The sequence below is a fragment of the Phasianus colchicus genome, chromosome 3 (assembly GCF_987193195.1).
Source record: "Phasianus colchicus chromosome 3, bPhaCol1.hap1.1, whole genome shotgun sequence".
NCBI classification, from domain to species: Eukaryota; Metazoa; Chordata; class Aves; order Galliformes; family Phasianidae; genus Phasianus; species Phasianus colchicus.
The window spans coordinates 46,896,821-46,917,622 of NC_143438.1; the positions used below are offsets into that span (position 1 = coordinate 46,896,821).

At 38.6% G+C, this 20,802-nt stretch overlaps 1 long non-coding RNA gene across 4 annotated transcripts; it reads left to right on the forward strand.

Annotated features, from left to right (window-relative positions):
• Positions 1–38: 38 nt before the first annotated feature.
• Positions 39–15,905, forward strand: LOC116226184 (uncharacterized). Of its 4 annotated transcripts, XR_016465117.1 has the most exons (7): positions 39–894; positions 2,941–3,055; positions 5,301–5,477; positions 5,866–5,975; positions 9,259–9,294; positions 9,493–9,559; positions 15,620–15,905. It is a non-coding gene; the product is annotated as an uncharacterized LOC116226184 (long non-coding RNA). The 4 variants fall into 4 exon arrangements; XR_004166273.2 differs by lacking the exon at positions 2,941–3,055; XR_004166275.2 differs by lacking the exons at positions 2,941–3,055; positions 9,493–9,559.
• The last annotated feature ends 4,897 nt before the right edge of the window (positions 15,906–20,802 follow it).

Here is a 20,802-nt window from a genome sequence, read left to right on the forward strand (position 1 = left end):
GTTACCCGCCGCCCAACCGCCCTCCGTGCGTGCCCGCGTCCCGCAGGCTGCTCCCGCCGCTTCCCCGGCACCGCTTTTGTTTTTGTTTTTCTCTCTCTCTCTTTTTTTTTTTTTTTAAAGTCCGGCTCCCCAGCTGTGAGAGCTGACTCTTCAAACCGGCGCTTTCAGCGTCCACGCTTGGTCGTGCCAAAAAAGTAACGACGGGAAGCGAACAAAAGATATGTCAGGGATCCGAGGAGATTCCCGCGTTGCTCGCTGCGCCTGGGGCTGCTGACGAGTGGGGAACCGAACTCTGCTCTTTTTCTTCTGTCGTCTTTACGAGGGGAAAAATAATGCTTTACTCTCGCACCGAGCTGAAGCTTGTTTTTAATAGCGTTAGAAGCAGTCCTAACTGCTGGAATTTTCTCCAAAGGGAAGACTGATTTTTGACTTCACATATGGCAGCTTATGAATCAGAGATACTGTAAAGACCAGGAGGGTCGGGCTGCTAGTAGCAGAGCAGTGAGCACTCATTCCCAGCTCCCCAGTTACAACGTACCCACAGATGCCTTTTTTTCCTTTTTTTTTTTTTTTTTTTTTCTGTTTTCCAAGTTGCTCTGTAGATGTAAGTGTTGAGGGAGTGTGTCCATAGCTGGGACTACAGGGAGAGACAGAAAGTGTCCAGGGCACTGTGCAGTTTTGACTGCAGCCCCAGGACAAGGTTGGAGCAGTGCCTGTGGCTTGTCTACAGAATATAGTTTATTCTAACATGTGAAGGCCCTGATAGGTGTTGGAAGTGATAGAGTGGGTAAAGCTTGCTAATAAGTAGCGTGGTTGGAAGCAAGCTGCTTTAGCCTTCTCTGACAGTAAAGCTTTGATACACCTGAAAGAAGATTGTATCCAAAGAGATAGCAGGTGAGCTCATTGCCTGTTCTGAATCTAAGGATAGGGAGCAACCTGATTTTTTCTCAGTAAGTTCAGTCAACTGGTGGCCCATACGTTGATGATGGCCTTTGGTGTTTGCAGGCAGAAGCTGTTGATATGTAAAAAAACACATAACTTTCCACAGTTTTTCTTTTCCCTTCATGGGTTGGCAAAGCTGTGATTTTAGCATTACTTAATCTGCTGGAGCTGTATCAGCACTAATAATCATATCTTGTGCTTCTCCCTGAACAACTTTGGCTTCTGTGCAGCTCCTTGGGTAAGCAGCGCTATATGCATACGCGTCAAGATAGGTCTGTACCAACAGGTTTGAACAGCCTGGTTTAGTGTGAGCAAGTTCAGCTCTGTCTGGATCTGTCTGCGTAGACATGCTGTAGGTATTTGTGGAACTGTATTCAAAGAAGGAAGAGAAGTAAAATTGGAGGGGCTAGATTTTGTACTGTGCATTAACACTCTGTATCAGAGGTTTATCTGTGTTCTGTGGTGATGCATGCTTGTTTCTGCCGTATCACACTGTCACATGTGATATCTTACACGCTTCTGACTTGCAAGTGTTTTGCTGTGAGGTCCCGTGTGTGCCTAACTACTCCTGAAGTCTCCAAGACTGTGTTTTGATATCAGACTCCTACAGGCAGCCAAGACGTAGGCATCATAGCCTTATGGGTATTTTTTTATCACTGTTCCCATTTTCCATTTATAAAATGGAGGGTATTATGTTTTCCCAATTCATAAGACTAGATGAAAATAAATCCACAGATCTTTGTGGAATATTGAAGTGCCATTGTAATGTTTGTTAGAAAATTTTATACTTTATATTCAAAACAGAATTAAGTAGTATTCAATAAGTTAAGCAAGTTAGGCCTTTGATGAGGCAAATAAAATGATGCTACAAATAACTGTTCTTTCAGTGAATATATTTGTCCTGTGTACATAAAAACAGGAGTTGCTATTTGGCACACCCAACCTTCACCTTTTCTTATCCATGACATTAACTAATCTCAGATGTTCTGGAGGAAAAGGAGAGGCTGCAGAAGGCAGAAGTGAGGTAATATTTTCCCACAAACGTTCCATCCTAATCTGTTATAGATAGAAGCCCTGAAGCAATTGTTTAATATAACTTGTATCATGGTGGATGGTTTGTATACTAGTATAAATGTTCAGTATCTATATAGTATAGTATTTAAACTCTGAAATGAATGTCAGTGGCAGGGTACCATGTTGAAATGTGAATTACATAAAAGAGACTTTCGATTTTTTTTCTTATCTATTTACTTCATTGAATATCCTCTTGTGCTTTGAAACAAAGAAAACAGAAGTTCCTGTTTTTTACCTTCTCTGTACCATTCATATATACTTTCATCATATCTGCTTTCTGAGATAAAAATGTTTCAGTCTTCTCAATCTCTTTTCCTATGAGAATTACTCCCAACCTTTGATTGTTGTCTTGTTTTTTTCCCAAGTCTATTTAGTCTTACAGCATCCCATTTTTCAGTAAAAGTGACTTATGCTTAGTATACTGTATGCAGCATGGTTATGCCTCTGGTTACAATATATGTCTTTGAAATTGCTTCTTGACCTATTTCATATGCAATCCAGAGAATTAGGCTTTACTTTTGGCTACTGCTACATACTAAGCAGAGGACCTTAACAACCTGGGAGAGTATGTAGCTTGTTTGAGGTTTCTCTTGTGCATGGCTTTATATTTGTCTTGATGCTGAGGTGCTTTTGTCATTGCATCGTTCATTCATGCAACTGAAATCACCACAAATCTCCCTTTTCCCAAATACATTTTTGTTAGTTGCAGACTTTGGCAGTTCACTCTTCTTTACCTGCCCTGATTTCTCCTCTCACTGGTCAGAGTTAATATATTAAAATAAAACTGAATTGAGTAAGGACTTGAACTCACCTTTTTGTCATAATAAAAGATTAGCCATTTGGTCTTATGCTGTTTCTCTTGCTCCAATCACATTTTATTCATGGCTATTATTTGCCTTTTCCGTCATCCTTTTCTTTGTGCAGTAGCTTGCTGCTACTCATGAAAACCTTTTGGAAATCTCAATTATGCCAGCCAGCCAGCCGTGCTCCTATAACTTAACTGGAGTGCAGTTTGCTATCTCTGTAAAGGTAAAAACGGGTAAGTCAAAGTCGTGAAAACAATCTTTAATGCTTCAGAACTTACAGATAGTAGACTTTGCAACCTGAATGTGCTTTTTGCTTTGTGTGAACTTTCGTGCTTGTAAAAGATGAAACAAAAACAAACAAATAAATAAATAATCAAGAAGAATCTCATATGTAGAATTGCACTAATTCCAGTTTTGTATGACATCAAGTTTGTAACATTTTGATTCTCAGTATGACTTTTAGTATGGATTCAAGGTATTTGATGAGGATTAGCCACTAGAATGATACTATTCTTGCTGGCAAGTTTCAGATATACAGTGGCAAAGATGAATAGTGCCTTCTGGTAGCAGATTTTTGCACAGTGTTTTCTCTGAGGCCTCCTTAACTCTTCCCTGTGGCAGCCCTTGCTCCCTCATCCCTGCATAGTCCTCCCCAGCATCTGTGCCTCAGTATAGAAGCATATGGAAGTAGAATATTACCAAGATTACTATAGAGGCAGCTTAAGTACATGCCGTAATGTTAGTTACGAGACAATGCTGAAACTTCATCAGTGGCATAATCACTTCAACTCTGAGACTAAAAGCTGTGTAGATCCTCTGGAGAGTGGTTTGTGAAGCTTGCTGTATTAGTGTCTAAGTGTATAGTTTGAAGTCAGACCACTGTTTAAGCTTAAAATTTAGAACTGAAATATAGGTTCAGTCTTGCTTGGAATAAGACCTCAGGTGTGTATTTCCACTGTTTGTGAAGCCATTATCATTGTTGTCCACCACAGATGCATCTCATAACCTGTTTTACCTTCTCGTCTAAGGTGGGATGGAGCTCATTTGTTCTCCTTTGTAGCATGCAAGCATATCATAATCAACATGACAAATGACATGATTGACAGTTTCAGCCTAGTTTCAGAACTTGAGGCATGCAAAGAAACAGATCCTTTCCTGAAATTTGAAACTGTGGGTGCAATTTTGCAATTTATGTAATCAGTTTTTGCTTATCTGTAAGATGTTAAGCAAGTAAAGTGGGTATGGCTGACCAAAAAATATGCTGTTTGGGATTCTTTTTTTTTTTTTTTTTTTTTTTTTCTTTTTTGGGAGATAGTTAACATGCTTTTACCACAAACTTGTTAGTGCATAGTAAGGGCCAGGCAGAAGGCTTACTGCAAACGTACCCCAAGCAAGAGTGACTTTGCTTAACAGACTTGAATGTCTATCTCCACTTAAATTTTTGTATCTAACTGTATGAAAATCACCCAATAAAACCAATGAAAACAAAGCCTAAGAGATGTCTGCACTTGGTAGCTGATATTTTGGGAGGGTTAGAATGCTTTATTTAATTGGAAATAACTCTGAGTAAGTCTGCCTCTGCAGTCTTCCATTCTGTTTACTATAGTCTAGTCTTAACAAAATAACTTAATGGATCAGCCAAGTACTTGGTTAGATTCTGCACTAAAAATTTGCCTTTTTTGGTTGTTTTTATAGTAATTATTCTATTTCAGAAACATTATTGATACCCAACAAAGTAAAATTTGCATAAGCACGAGACTGCAGTCATAATGAATGAATTATTGTACTATTGTATTATTTGGTATAACAATAACCAGTGTGATTGATTTTCAATTCGATAAAAATCTAATCTGAAGGACTTGATATGAGCTGTGAATTAGCAAAGTGATGGTACCAGAATCTAATAGAAGTAAAGTGAGTGTTAGAGAATAAAAGTTTCAGAAGATGGACATCTTGAAAGTCAGCTTTATGCTTAGGAAAAAAGAAAGTTATTTGCTAGAGATGCACAGTTGCCATTCCATCTTTAGAGTGGAAGGCTTATTTTGAAAATAAGAATACCTTCGGAGACCTCAGATTTTCCATGTCTTTTTAGTAGAATATGAGCATGGATATTCTGTATTGGATATAATAGTATAGAAAAACCTATTCAGATGTGTTACCTTGTGCTGAACAAGGATTGAAAGGATGTAGTGTAATTAAAAAATAGTGAGACTTTATGACAGGCGGCAATTAAACACTATATATTGCACTTAGAAAAGCTTTTATTGCTGTCTCTACCCTATACTTGCTCTGAATGCTGGAAGCTTTATTTTCAAAGTTGTCACTTTGTACCTCTGCTGGTGTTGCATTTACTTTTCTGCTGTGATAATTTTATTAATATTCATTATTATACCCTGATTATACTATTATTATTGTTAGCTAGAATTTTCATGCATTTAGTGCAATCAGAATATTCTTTCAATGTTATTGATGTTACAGAGAGAATAAATTCTCTTCAGCAACCTGTCAGATTTACAGTGTGGTGGCACAGCTTCATCAGTTGAAGATAAAAGCAAGCTATTTTGTTCACTGAGGATTTATATACAAAGTACTTGATGAAAAGATTCATTTCCTGCTTGAGAGGCCCAGCAAACATGAAGAAATTTATAGAATTAGGTATTACTGCTTCTATCTTGCAGGTTATACTGATGAACTGCTACTTTCAGCTGGGTGGAGTCATGAAAAGGATATTTTATGTCTAGAGAAAAGAGTTACTTTTCACTGCTGAAAAGGGTGTGTTGGGCTTTTAAAGATAGGTAATGGGTGTTGGCTACCTTTCTGTAAAATCCTAGACATAGCCTGAGGCTCTAAGTCTTCTGAAGGCAAATGCACATCGTGATGATTTGGGACAGTTCCTGTCTGGAGTTATGATTTAGAATGTCTAAACCTGCATGTGGCCAAGGCAAGGAAACAATGAAAGAGCTGCAGTCCAAGGAAATGAATTTGACCATGACCAAGGCTTTGCTGATTTTTTTTTTTTTTCCCTCTTTTTTTCTTTCTTCAGAGATTGCAGCAATTGGGCTCCTACTCTCTCAGCCTCAGTACTTTTATCCTGGAGGAAATAAGTCAGGTGTTTGTACTTGACTTTAAAACACAGATGCTGAAGAGTTGCAGGTAAAGGAGGACTGAATGGGGGAGAGAAATGGGAATGTAGGTTATGTACAGCCAGTATGGCTGGTGTTTTCTGAGTGTGAATGGTGTTTGCAGGATCTAAATAGTGTGCCCTTCCTACATGTGTTCATCAAATCCAGTGCCCAGCGCTTTTTAGAACAAGCTTTGGATGTACAAGAGCCAGCCTGATAGATGAAAAGGGCTACCACTCACTGAAATAAGTCCATTTGGCTAATAATAATCTAGACACTATGAGGAAAAATTATATATATGAAGGTATTTTACAGGATATTTCTTGTGAATGCTGAACTATATATAAAATGGCTTGGTTTGGGAGGGATCTGAAAGATCATCTAGTTCCAACCACCCTGCCATGGGCAGAGTTGCCAACCACTAGATCAGACTGCCCAGGAACCCATCAAGCCCGGCCTTGAATGCCTTCAGGGATGGGGTATCCACAACTTCTGTGGGTAACCTGTTCCATCCAGTGCCTCACTGCCCTAAGTAAAATGATTTAGTCCTTTTTAATCATGATAATTTGGTGAAGGGTAGACTGTAAGCCAGAATCATCCATGGATCTGGATTCCTGGAACATGGTATTTAGCAATATTCCGTATAGTCAGTGGTCCTTAAGCAACTTGCGACAGATAGCTGCTTTTCTCTACGGGAACCTGTCAGCAAGTGTCAAAAATGCACTTGCAGTCACATGGATCTCAAGATGTGATGACTCCATGGATATCCATCTCATGTGGGATGTGGGACCATGTGGGACTTGTGACAATGCTATAAAGTGTGAGAAAATTTACATTAAGTGAACTGTGCCATGGAATTGTGCCAAGTGTATTCTAAGCATTCACTTGTGCAAGGTTTGTTCCTTCTGATGTTTTTAGAGAGCAAGTGCTCAAGCTTTCTTCATGTAAGTGATTTGAGGATTTGTTGTTGTTGTTTTTAATTATAATCTTCATTATTAAGATCTTCTCTGGGGACATAGTCATCTCAAATGCAAGAAATCACACCGGAGGACATTCTTGGTATTTCACTGGTGCTCTGTGGCCTGCATAATTAGTTAGGTGGTAAGACCCATAGATAAGTGTTCTCTGTAGGCAGAACCAGGCTGATCTTCTAAAGAAGTGTGGGGTAACTGCCCTGGAAATTTAAGGAGATGATGGTGATGGATTAGGAGACGCTGACCATGTGAGCAGTTGAGTTGGGATCCTCAACATGAATTCATTTTCAGCCTGACTGAAAGCAATCTTGGACTGAAAACTGGATTAGTGGTGTATATATTTCATGCCTTGATAAGAAGGGGACCCTTAAGAAAGAAGTGAAGCTGGGTGAACAAACTGTATCCTTACTGAGCAGATGCAAATCTTTACATAGCTGTTAATCATATGTTGATCTGATAGGTATTAAGACCCTGAAATCTACATCATCCGTCCATCTCTTGCAGTTAAGAAGCATGGTAAGAGGAAAACATCCTAAAAGCAGCAAGTATTAGGCTCTCTTATACCTTCCCCACCCCTCTATCACTTATTGAGGTGTGACAAAACCTGACAAGTCTAAGTTCATTAGTCTCTTGAGTTGGAATTGAATCACCTAGATGCTAACAGTTTTGTGTGGGATGCTCAAATGGCAGAGGATCTGACATCAGCTGTTCAGAGAGAAACACAGGTTTGGAGCTGTCTGATTAACTGGTTTGTCCTGAAAAGTGTATTGTAAACAGCTCAGCATATGTCACTCAAACATGTTGTAGCCTTCCAACTTGTGTGCACTTAAGGCAGATAATTGACATCTATCTCTCTCAACTTTTGTGCAAGTCTGAAGACACAGAATCAAAGCTAGCTGCATATTGCTGGTCCTTGTTAGTGTTTCTGTGCAAAACTCTTCTTAAGTTGAAATATTTTAATTGACCGAGTAACCTCCCCTTTGAAGACAGAACTTCTTGGCCTTAAATGTTAAAACCATTAAAAGTTGCAAAAAAAAAACCACCAAAACCATACTTAGTTCTGACTTAATAATTGAATGCTAATTAGTATTGAATAAATTCCAGAGGAAAACAATCTGGGTGTGTTACTTGATGCTCAGCTGAATGTGAGCCAGCAGTGTGCCCAGGTGGCCAGAAGGCCAATGGCATCCTGGCATGTATCAGAAATAGTGTAGCCAGCAGGAACAGGAAGGTGATCATCCCCCTGTACTCAGCCGTGGTGAGGCTGCATCTTGAGTGCTGTGTTCAGTTTTGGATCCCTCACTTCAAGAAAGACACTGAGGCCCAGGAGCGTGTCCAGAGAAGGAGAGCAAAGCTGGTGGTGGGACTGGAGCACAAGTCTTATGAGGGATAGCTGAGGGAATCGGGATTGTTTAGTCTGGAGAAGAAGAGACTAAGGGGAACTTTATTGCCTCCTACAATGACCTGAAAGGAAGCTGTGGTAGGGTGGAGTTTGGCTTCTTCTCCCACGTAACTAGAATAGGACAGGAGGGAATGACCTCACGGTGTGCCAGGGGAGGTTCGGGTTGGATATTAGAAAAAATTCTCTGAAAGAATGGTTGGGCACTGGCACGGGCTGCCCAAGGAGATGGTAGAGCCACCATCCCTAGAGGTGTTCAAGAAATGTGTGAATGTGGTAATATGGAACATGGTTTAGTGGGTAATGGTGGTAGATGGATGGCTGGACTAGATAATCTTAGAGGTCTTTTACTACCTTAATGATTCTATGAAATGTACGTGTTAGCAGTGTTCTCATTTCCATGGAAAGAAACTGCTGCTGGTTTTAATACTAGATACTTGCAGTTAATCCTATTGGACACAAAGAACTAGGTTCTGTACTGTGAAATGGTTAACCTATCCATTTCTATTCATAGTTAACATGTCCCACTCATGCTAAAATATGTAAGTGCCCAGTAATGCATGATTTTCAGGTGGTTAGTAGGAACCATGTTGTCCTGAGTAGTGCTAAGCTGGAGGGCTGTGAATCTTACTTCTTGTCTTAGAATAAAGAGCCCTTTAGTCAATTTAGCTGATATTTAACTGATAACTAAATAGACACTACATGGTAATTCATGTACAACACTGAACTGTATCAAAATTTGTGGCCCAAGTGGCAAGAAATACCCTCGCTGACTCTTTGGAAGATTTGATGAGAGTGAGGAGGGTTGTTAGTTTTTATGATGTATAGACTTTCAATCTGTGTGGTGTTACAGATGTCTGAAACTCCTGAAATGAATGTACCCCTCTTTTTTACATCCTTAGATTTCCCCTTTAACCAGAACTTTTTATCTGATTCTTTAGCACAGATGCTGAACCATATGTTTGAGAGAGATGGAGGTAAGAATTACATAAGGCATCATTTGCTGTTTTGCAATTTATCTGATGTTGTCAACTTCCAAATGACACCTTTATATATATATATATATATATATATATATTTTTTTTTTTTTTGCAAAGTATATTGATCTAATCTATTTTGCTGCTTCGTGTTCGTTCAACAGAGCTATTTAGAATGCTGTACTGTTCTATTTGTAGAGATATGTCCTGGGCTTCTGTGTGTATGTTCTGTTCAGAAGATTTTGAGAGTTCAGAATATCATTAGGTAAAATGTTAGTTTGAAATATATTTCCTTACCTGTCTTAGTCTAGGGCACATGTATAAACCAGCGTGTCTCAGTGATGCTAGAGAATTAGACCATGACTTATTGTTTTTATAAATAACTTGGTTATATATATTATATATATATATAATTATATAGGATGATGAAAAACCAAATTATAAGAGGTTCCCCAGTAGGTGGAAAAGAAAGGCTTTGTTTCGGTCTTCCAAATATTGCAAATATTGTATTGTATTGCAAATACTCGTTCATGTGTGTGCGTACAAATGTGTATGTAAACATAGTAACCTGTCCTGACCTGAACTTCTAACACTTGTATGCATATATCCGTATGTGTAAATATGCACACAGTGCTGTTAGTTATATATCTCTGATCTTTGACAATGGCATTTTATCACTGTTCCTTGTTGTCTTACTACCATAAGAATAATCATATATGTGTTGATAGAAGGTGCTATTTTGCAAATTTGGGAATCATGTTATTTTTGGAATGCTTATTGAATGAAATGCCTATCAGAAATGATTGCTCTGGTGCGTGTGTTATGTCCACATCTGCTGGGAAGTGAGACGCCTCTGTAGAATTTCTTTGTAGACTGGCCAAGATTTATCTTGTCCAAATGACACACATCATGCTAAATTAACTCTGAGCATTGGCAGCAGTATGATCTTGTCATTGTGGTATTCCTGCTTCATTGATTAACTGAGGTATTTAGTTTTGATGAAACACTACACTACAGCCATACTACTTTTCACTCTCAAACCCAACTTCAGATTTTCATGTCTGTATAACTGTTATCAAAGAATCATAGAATGGCATAGGTTGGAGGAACCTTAAAGATTGTCTAGATCCAAACCCCCTGCCATGGGCAGGGTTGCCAACCTCTAAATCAGGCTGCCCAGAATCCCACTCAACTTGGTCTTGAACGCCTCCAGAGATGGGTCATCCACAGCCTCTCTGGGCAACCTGTTCCTGTGCCTCAACATTCCCTGATTAAAAAATTTCTCCTTTATATCTAACCTAAGTCTCCCCTCTAAACTGTTATGCATGACAATTATGAAGAAAGAGTCATGCTGTTGATTGTTTCTAGCTGTGCACTGAAGTGATCAAACAATTTGTTGATTGCTGTTTAGGAATTAGTGTCCACTCTATCTTGGTAGGCCAATGTCAGGAGTAGTTTAAGGCAGACAAAAAGGCAAGCAGATGTTGGTAGAGATAAATACAAGACCACCTTGGCATTGCAGACTGCATAGACAAGTAAGCTTTGTTGAGTGAGGTATTCAGCATTACTAAAATACCCATGCTTCAGTGTCTAATGTCTCAGAGTTTGGAAGTAAGACTTTGGCGTGGTCAGAGTTACAGGAAAACTCCTGCATCAGTTAGTCAGGAACTTCTAACTTCTGGTTCACTAGTGTTCAAAGATCCTGCATTTGTCACTAATATAATTTCTGCAGTGTAAATGGACCTGATCAGCAAATTAATAAAATGCAACTTGCTTTGACAGAGCCAGAGGGAGACATAAAAGAAATATACCAGTGACAGGAGAATGAGACATGCCGCAGAAGTAACAGTGTGGCTGCCCTTGAATGCCTGATGATGGCACATTGTGCTTTGCTGTCAGTCTGTTGACTCATGTACACTTCAAAAGAGCTCTCAGGAGAGGCAGTTATGCGAGTCACTGCCTGATGCACTGTAAATCATGGCTGTGCTTTTTTTGTTATTTGAATGGGCCTTGAGTGAGCCTAATACTGTTCTGAAAGATCATCTAATGTCATTGGAACTCGGGGATTTCAGTGAGTGTGGGGCAGAGGGATGAGGAAATACTTGTCCTAAAAGACAAGATTAGTCAGAGCTACTTTGGGATTGTCTATCAACTGTTCTTCAGTGTCATGTACTGCAAGTCAAAGCTAATAAAGTGGTAGGAATCACAAGTTTCATGGAAGTTATGCTGAACAGAGGTCTATCCAAAATCAGTGCGCTCTGTTTCCATGTCCTCTCTCCTGAAGCTGTACCCCTGAGATTTGATAAGAAAGCAGGGCAAAAGCTTTAGAGAGTTGGGGTAGGGATTGGTACTGTCAGATGCTTTTTTGTCATCAAGTTTCCTCTTAAGAACAAACAAATGCTTTTCCTGTAGGAGAAAAGCAGTAGTACTCTAAGGAGTACAGCAGTAAAGGGATACCAGGTGGCACTGAATGAACTGTGAAATGCTGCAGCCATAATGCTGTAGTAGAACCACATCAGCAATATTAGTTGAGATTCCTAGGGAAAGAACCTTTACACAATTGTGTTGCCTTTGTCTACTGATCAGCAGAATATCTCCATAATTTTAAAAGCTGTAGGCCAGCTTCAGATAAATTTTACAGAATGGAAGAGACTTATTGTTCTTAATGAAGATGATTGAGTGGGTGAAGGTAAATCTCCCCATAGAAGGAAAGGTTTTGACAGGAATTCAGTTATTTTTTTAGTGACAAACCAACAAGGGGGAAATTTTGAATGCCCTGTGTTCAAGAAAAACTTTGATCAAAGTATGCATTCTAGTTGAAATGGATGGTACAAACGTGAGATGCAAAGCTACAGGTAACTCTGAAAAGCATTTTACTCTCTCTGGAACTATTTGTTATTTTCAAAGATTTGATAGACTGTGTTTGTAAAGTTGAAATTGTGCTGCTTACAGTTACAAACTGGAAATTCAAAGCACAGAACCAACTATGTAAAGACTTGCAGAACCATATTAAGCCATAATATCTAAGACAAAGATTATTTCTGAACCTCTGGTGCTGTCAATTCAGGAGCTCCCAGGGCTATCTAATTTGCCTTTTGCTTTGCTGCTGAGAATGGAGGAAATCGCATCTCTTGAGATTGCCAGGGGGGATAGTTTTGAGCTATTTAAAATTCACAGGAGATAGTTAAGAAATTCACTTTCTTATGTTGCTTTACAAAACCCAGGAGAGTTATTTTAGATGTCCTTCAATGATATCATGATTTCCATATGCTTTAAGAATAGAACAGGTCTCAATTTGCTAACTCATACTCATGTGGCTATCAGACCTTATAGGATGAGTGATACTGTTTTAGCAGTAGTGGTGCTCTGTCACAGCAGATAGCTTGAAGAAGATTATGCCCAGCCTGAAAGACACAACACAACCACTGGTATACAGAGCTCAGATGTTAACCTGATTCTAGGCTTTGGCTGGTATTTGCAGTGTGAGCTTGCAAACTTGTTAGTTTGTGAAATGCTTGAAATACACCTTAGTAAATGGATAGTTGTCATTAGAATAGGAGAACTAAGTCAGGAGACCTGACTTTGGTGTCTGATACTGAAGGATGTAGCCAAGGGATCCAGTAGTCTTTCTATATCTGTAAAACTAGAACTGCTGTTGGGCAAAGATTAGGGAAATGGTTATTTCCATGTTATGTGATGCCATTTGCATTGTTAAAAATATGACCAAGCTCACACAATTACTTTGTGATGTTCGATTTGCATCTTCTGCCTTTATATAAAGCTACTGTATATGTTTAATATTTTCTGACAGGATGACATCCAGCCAGCTGTGCGTTTATACAGCAGCAGTGAAATGATGCTCAGTACCCCACAGTGCTACAAGTGGTTATGTCGGGTCTCACAAGCAAGTGCACTGAACAGAATGGTGATGCCTGTGCTTGCCACTCTGACCTCTTCATGTGGGCAGGAAAGGGTTAAAGGCTGAAAAAGAAACTATCAAGCACTCCTCAGACTCTGAGGAGCAGAGGAAGAGTAGGCAAAGAGAGGAGTAGAGAGAGATTAGAGATCCTGACTTTAGGCTGAGTGGTTTTCAAATGGACTACAAAGGGGAAAAAAAATGAACAGGCCAAAGTATATCTGGTTGCTGCAGAGAGTGGGCCCTAGGAAATGAATATTGGGGAGGGTTTACCATGGATGGTCAGCTAATGTGGGTGTGCTGTGATTTTAGATTTGCTGCCTACTATCAGTTGTAATTCTGATATCTCTGCTAGTGTACCTTCCCTGAAGTGGCTAAAATAGGGCTTACTGAAATGCATTTGCAGTTGATAGTGAAAGTAGGAGCCACTGCAAGAACAGCTGTGGAACTTTTTTTTTCTGATTGTGCTATCTAGTGTTTCCGTGAGTCAGATTTGTACTGGCTAGAACATCTGCAATAATACAAAAAACAAACCTGTGCTTATCTGAGCTGCACTTGCACTGATAACTGTATCAGGAGAGCTGAACTGGTAATGAATTACATATCTGAATTCTAGCAAGGCAGGTGTTGTCTGCCTAATTGTGCCAAAAGCCTCAGTGTCAACAGTGATTGTGAATGATGTAATGCCACCTTGCAGCCAGAACCATCCCGAGATCATGAGCTCATTTCATATAAAATAATGATCAGTTGGAAATACCTCTTTGTTGTAAGTAATCTGAAATACCTCTTTGTTGTAAGTAATCTGCCAAAAAAATTTGCTAATTAATTTCCTCTTGAATGTAGCAAGGAAACTGGGGTTTCCAAGCTCTTGCTGGTAGAGCGTTTGTTGAGCCAAAACCATTCAGACGTTTTGATCATGCTGCTGCCAGCATCTACTCTAAAATTCATTTAAAACTGATTGTAGAATGAAAACACAGTGCAGATGTGAAGGTGTGCTACTCACCCAAATGTCTATTTTCCAGACTGTGCTTCGCTGCAGCTGGAGAAAGTAGTGGTAGGAGGTAAACTGATATGGAGTTTCGGCAAGGATTCCAGTGTATTACTTATATCTTTAGCAGTAGTTTTCAAGCTCTTGTAGTTGTTGCAATGAGTGATGATCTTGAGATAACACAGAATTCTCCAACATACTGAGAAACTTGAGCAATTCTTTTAGGAAACGTTACGCTATTTTGAAGTAGTAAAAAATCTGCAGAGATGGATGTGAGCCAATAAAATTGCGATGGATTCTTTGGAAAGTAGCTTTGTTTTTTTTTTTGAAAGAAATTATCTGCCACCCTCCTTCCTGCCCACATTTATTGGTTCTGCAGGTCTTCAGGTTAGTGGTAGGGTGGAATAAGAAATTTTTCCCCTTGCTATAATATATTAGGGGTATGTCTGCATTATAAGAATTTGAAAACACTGCTATTTATATTATAACGTGAAAACAACAAATTACATACAGTCATATATTTAGCTGTGTTTTTTTTTTTTTTTTTTTTTAAGAATCAAGTTGTTTATAAGGGGAGTAGAAGCTGCTTTAACATAAGTATGTGTTTCTTTATAACTGAAATTTCCATGATAAGTAATTGCTGAAATCTTTTTCATTTTTCTTTTTATCTTTATTTGGCCCTCAGTGACTTTGAAGTTTGGTTCAGGTCAAATTGTACATTCATCTTTTAAAGCATCTGAAGTGATAACCTCAGTTTGTCCTCTAGATCCTGAAAGCTTATGTTTCTGTTCAACTTTAATTCAGTTCTTGATGGTCTGTACTGAAATTATTAGAGGCACTGAGTGATTTATTTTTTAATGAAAAAATGAGGCATCATCAGGCATTGCAAGAATGTATCTTATATTGGAAAGCTTTTTTCCTATTTTGCTGCAGCTATCACAGGTCAGTTTTTTTTAATAGAATCTGATTTATGAACCATGAAAACAGGACCCTTGAGGGAATAATTCATTAATTAGCACTTTTCCATTTGTGATTATTGGAGAAATAAACTATTGTATTGGAATTTCCTTTTTGCCTCTGGAGAATGTAAACAGTATTAATACGTCACATGCACCAGGGTAAAAGTATCATAAAAATTATGAAGATAATTCTATAAAAAGTACCTATAAATTTACATTTTCTTCATCACCACATCTGGTAGATTTCTACCATCATTGTGCTTGAGAATTTTGCACTCTCCTAAATAGAGACTGATTATGAGCTGTCTTCCCAGAGAAAGTGTTTAGGGACCTTGGAGAATGTAGGACAGGTTTGGGATCAATCTCAAAACTGATGGACTAGGGCCTTGGATTGGAGAATTTTGTTTGTTTGTTGTTTTGCTTTGTTTTAATTATTTTTTTTTTCCTTTACTTTTACACAAGGGAACCTGCATGACCAGTAGGTCTGCTGCTTCTTAGTGAGAGCAAGAGGAGGGGAGAGCTTGTGTGGCTGAACGAACGGGTGGAGGTCAAACATGATTCTCTATAAACAAGAGTGGTGAGAGGGGAAGCAGGAAAATTCTGACCAGCTTGAAACACTGACAAAACTGGGGCTGACTTGGAGGCAATGCCAAATCCGTGGAGTGAGGAAGTCCCAGTACTGGTGTTACTTTACAGAAGTCTGTGACTCTGCAGCACTTAATAAAGCAACTGGTTGAGAAATTCCTTTGCTAAGCCTGAGTACCATGTGTTTTGGATTGGACTTTTTTTTTTTTTTTTAAATGCATGTGTGAGATGGTGCCAGGAGGTGTCAAACTAGAATTACAACGTGAAGGAGGAGTTCTGAGAAAATATATGTAGATTACTAAAAGAGAAACGAGAGTCTTGGATATGTAAAGCTGCAGTTCAAAGCTCTGTGATAGCTGGGTCATGAAGCTCTGACACAGGAGGATTTACACAAGGAATCTGGGCCTGAGTGAGAGCAAAGCTGATCCAGAGCTAGAATCAATAGTCAGTTTAAAGAGAGAGTCAGCTTTGGATTCAGCTGACTCTTCTGGAAGGTCAGCTGTTATTCCAGGCCATGAGACAGAACCTTAGTTCTCTGTGAAAGGTTGTAGTAAGCTTTGATTCTGCAGCTCTTAATGCTGTGAATAATCATGATATCCAGAAGAGCAGAAGCTGCAGAAGAAGCTGCTATTGTCTTCTGCAGCAGTTTTTGGGTGCTTCTAGTCTGGTAGCATTCATGGAATGAGAGCAATGTGATGCTGTGGTTCTTTGCAAGCCCTCATTTGCTATGCTGCTGTGGGTAAGTTATGATCCTCATTAAAGAACAGAAGACAGAGATGCTTATGGGGGAGTTGGAGCAGTATGTTACAGAGGCTATATTTAGCTACTATATATTCTTTCCTAGTGCTTCACCCAGAGTTGACATATATTCACTAAAAATGCCTTGGACCTGTTCCCAATCTGATAGTATTTATCACAAGTATACCTTTGGTATTAGTGAAATTACTACTTACATTTTTCTTATTCTCTGAAGCAGAGGAATTTAGGTGCTTGTATTTCCTTAAACTGTTGGTAGTCCTTGACATCGAATGTAGCCTTGGCTCTGTGTACCACTACCTCTCAGTAATAGCACTGAAATACTTCTGGATCTGTAATGCAGCTTCCTCAGTAGCACCTACTAACATAGCGAGTTAATTGCCATAGTTCAGTTCATCACTCCCTTTTTCTGCAATTAGCAGAATGTCTTTGCAGGTACATCCAGCTAAATAAACTCAGTGTTAAAGCATTATAAGGGTATAATGATCATGCAACAGATAAGTACTTGGTTCATGAATTTTTATTTCACCACTTAAGGAGGGGGGGAAGGTAAAACAGGTAGGAAAAGAGGATAAAAAGGAAAAATCTCTGAGTAAATAATTTCTGTATTTCTGAGAAACGTCCTGTGTAACACACTGAAAGTTTGGAGATCTAAGTAAAGGCCTTCAATAAAGGCTTAGGCACATTTAAATTTCTTTTCTCAGAGAGTTATTATGTGCTGTGTTATAGTAACTGTGACTGTGTGTGTGCTGTTAGGTTACAGGAAGCCTCAGGTAAAAAGTATTAGTGTGAACCTCCAGGGAAAAGGTTTAATTAAGTCATTGTCTCCTCTTACTGACAGGCTAAAAGCAGCTACATACTGTATTCCTGCAGCATCCTCTGAATTGTCATACTTTGGTCACATATCAGCATCCCTAGGTGGAACTGCCTTGCTGAAGTAGTTAAAACCTGTATCTGCAGTATTTCTTGTTTGGTGCCAGTATTGTTTGTTTTCAAAATAGTGGATTAAGTGGGAAAGGTTTCAGTTAGATCTAGTTACCTCATTAGAGTGATTATGCAACTTTAAAAGTATTTTCGGACTAATGATCTGAGTTCTTAGCGCTGGTCAGCACTGCATTCACTGGAGTGCAAAGTCTAGCTTTGTAAATGGCATTTGTTTGACTAGGCAGTCAGCCCTTGGCTTAATCCCTAACACTGACTGTCGAAGGAAAACTTGGGCTGAATTTACTTTAAGGAATGAATGCATGCTGTGATATGCTGGCACTCTGTGTCCTCTTCCTTCATTCATACCAGCTGGGAAACTGGACGGCATGTTTACAAACTCCTGTCTGGCCCGTATATACACTGCTGTCCCACATGGAAGGAAAGGCATAGTAAATGCTGACTCATGTCAGATCTTGCCCAGCTAGGACACAGTGCCCCATGAATGTGTCCTCAGCACACTTAGTAATCTGAATAGTCTCCAAAGTTCACAACCTCCAAAGGAGGAGATGAAGGAAAAAAAAAAAAAAAAAAAGATTCAGGAGCAGTTTTATGCAGCTTTTCTGGAATTGTTTATCCATTTACAACCACATTAAAAGCACAGCTGAACAGGCTTACTATCTTACACACATACACATTCTATTTATTTTTTTTATCTCCCTGTGTCTGTTTGCTGAAAGGTACTTAGATTATATTTAGTACCATTTCTGATACCATGTGATCAACTCTCACCCACAGATCAGTTGATAAAAAACAGCATTCTGGAGGTCTGGATCAACCTTGCTGTTGTGCAGTGTCTTATTTTCTCCTTGATCTGAGGCCTAGGAGTCATATTTGAAAGGACCAGAATTGGGAGATATTGATTTTTATGTTTTCCAGAGGAAGAATTCATTGTTTCATTAGTTTATATCTTCCCTGACAGGGAAGAAAAAAAGGTCATTCTTAGAAGCTTTTATGTTTTCAGACCATTTTACTGGTTTCCTCTACTTGAACATAAGCTGTGAGATTCTATGGAATTCCAGCTTCAATTCAGACCATCAGGTAACTATACCTGTGGGAAGTAGGTAGCTAGTCTTGCATTGCTCTTGCATTTAAAATTTCTTTTGGAAGAATTGCTGCTCTTGCAAATCACTAAATTCACTTGACTGTACAAACAGAGCTGTGGTTTCCTATCATAACAAATGTTCAAGTCCCCCTTAAGACTCAGGTTGTAGGCTTCTTCTGTCTTCGTTCTCTCCTAGAGCTCTTTTTCCACCATACTGTGGAAAATTTTTTTTTAGTTGTGATCTTTAAATCTGGCAAGTCATTCAAAGGTAATGCAAGTCATTAGCTAGAATTAGCTAGAACAAACATATGCTGCTTAGTCATGATGTGACACACATCCTAAGGGAATGTTCCAGCTCCTGGATTCCAGGGTGCTCTGTAAGAGATCTTTTCCAGGTTCTTGTAACTAAATATTTATCAAATAAGAGAGAATTGCTTCCTCTCTTACTCAACTGTTATCACTGAATATGGTTCATATCTTTGCTTTAATGACTGTGTAGTTATTTATACAAAATTTTATAAAGTTGTTTAAACAGCTTCCCTAGTAGAGACTTACCCCAAAACAACCTGTAGCCTTACAGCATAGACACACTATTATAGATCTCTGGGTTGAAGTCCAGCTTAAGGACATGAATCAAGATCTTCCATAATACCTGTAAATAATCAAAAAACTAATAAGATAAATACTAAACATACAGGAAAAGCATCTTGTTTTGGCTTTTGCAAGCAATGTATATAGCTTAGAGATGTTCAGAGCTGACCTATATGCTCAAGTTATCCTAGTGAGCACTCTAGAGGACAAGCCTGGTTGAAGAATTATGCTTTGATACTACAGGGGTCAGTCAGTCACATACCTATCAGGTGATGCAGAATGCATTTGAGGACACAGTCACAAAAGTTTAACCACTCACAGGGATTAAGAGTAACTTCTGCAGAAATCAGTTGTGCTTATAGCTGTCTGGTAGTATGTAGTAGCTTGATGTTGGAGCTTTGTTTATTTTACTTAGGTTGGAGCTACTGATACAGAAAAGAATTAATTTATATATGTCCCAGTATTGCCATTTTAGAGTGAAAACCAAGAAATAAAAATGTAAAAGTAGCCTTGAAGCATTCATGGAAATATCTCAGTTTCTTAGGGAACAATACATCTAAATAACTGTTTGTATATATATATATATAAAATATATATATATATTTTTTTTTTTTCCTTGGAAATAACCACTCTTGTTTCTAAGTGTTGCTTGACACATCTGAAAATGTGACTAAAAATAATGAACGATTGCATTTCAACTGAAGACATAACACATAGTATGCTTTAGGGAACACCACCTACAGTTTCCCATCTGAAAGGAAAGAAACACTTACATCTTTTTTTGTTTTTCCTATGAGCATTTTCGTAGAATCTGGAAAATGTATAGGCTTTGCAGCATGGATAGAAGATCAGCAAAGCAGTTGGTCATTTTAGACTCTGTAGGCAGTAGGAAACAGCAAACTTTTTGGAGAAAGCTGCCAGACTACTCACTTCAAAGACTAATATAACCTGATAGATCCAAGGGTAGCTCAGAGCTTGCTATAGCAAAACCAACTGCTTGAATTCAGTCTGCTATTAAATAATCAAACCTTGCAAATTCAAATCTTTAATGCCTTTGAAAATTGTTGCTGTAACCAAGTAACCGATCAAGTCTGCAATAGTTTGTGTCTGGATATGTTAAAAATGCAATGTGACATGAAGAAACAGGAAGAACAGTTTTAGGGATTAGACTTCCATCTCTGCTAGTATGCTTAACTGTTAATTTAACACCAAGTTTAATCTCATTCCAGGTCTTTGTTTGCTCAATTACCTGGGGTAAATGTAAAGTGGATTTATTGGCATTGGTTCAGACTCACGCTGAATTAAATCAGGATGTGAAATCAGGATGTGGCCTAAACCATACCAAGTACAACATTTTTCTGGAGTGCTCTTTTCAGTGCTTATTTCACTTTAATTTTTTTCTAAGCTTTATACATACATATATATATATATATATATATATTTATTTATTTATTTATTTAATACGTATGGTTGACACTTAGGCTTGATTTAATAATTGGAGTTTCAGGAGTTTCCTTTGCCTGAGCAACAATACAGTAGAGGAAGGACAGGATAACGATACATAATTGGATGTAAAATAAATTACTTAGTCATTCTTCTGGGGAGATACTGCATGCTGCCCCTTGATATCTGATGCATATTAATTTATCACTGTTTTTAACATGAAGACTTGTAAGCAGTCCCCACA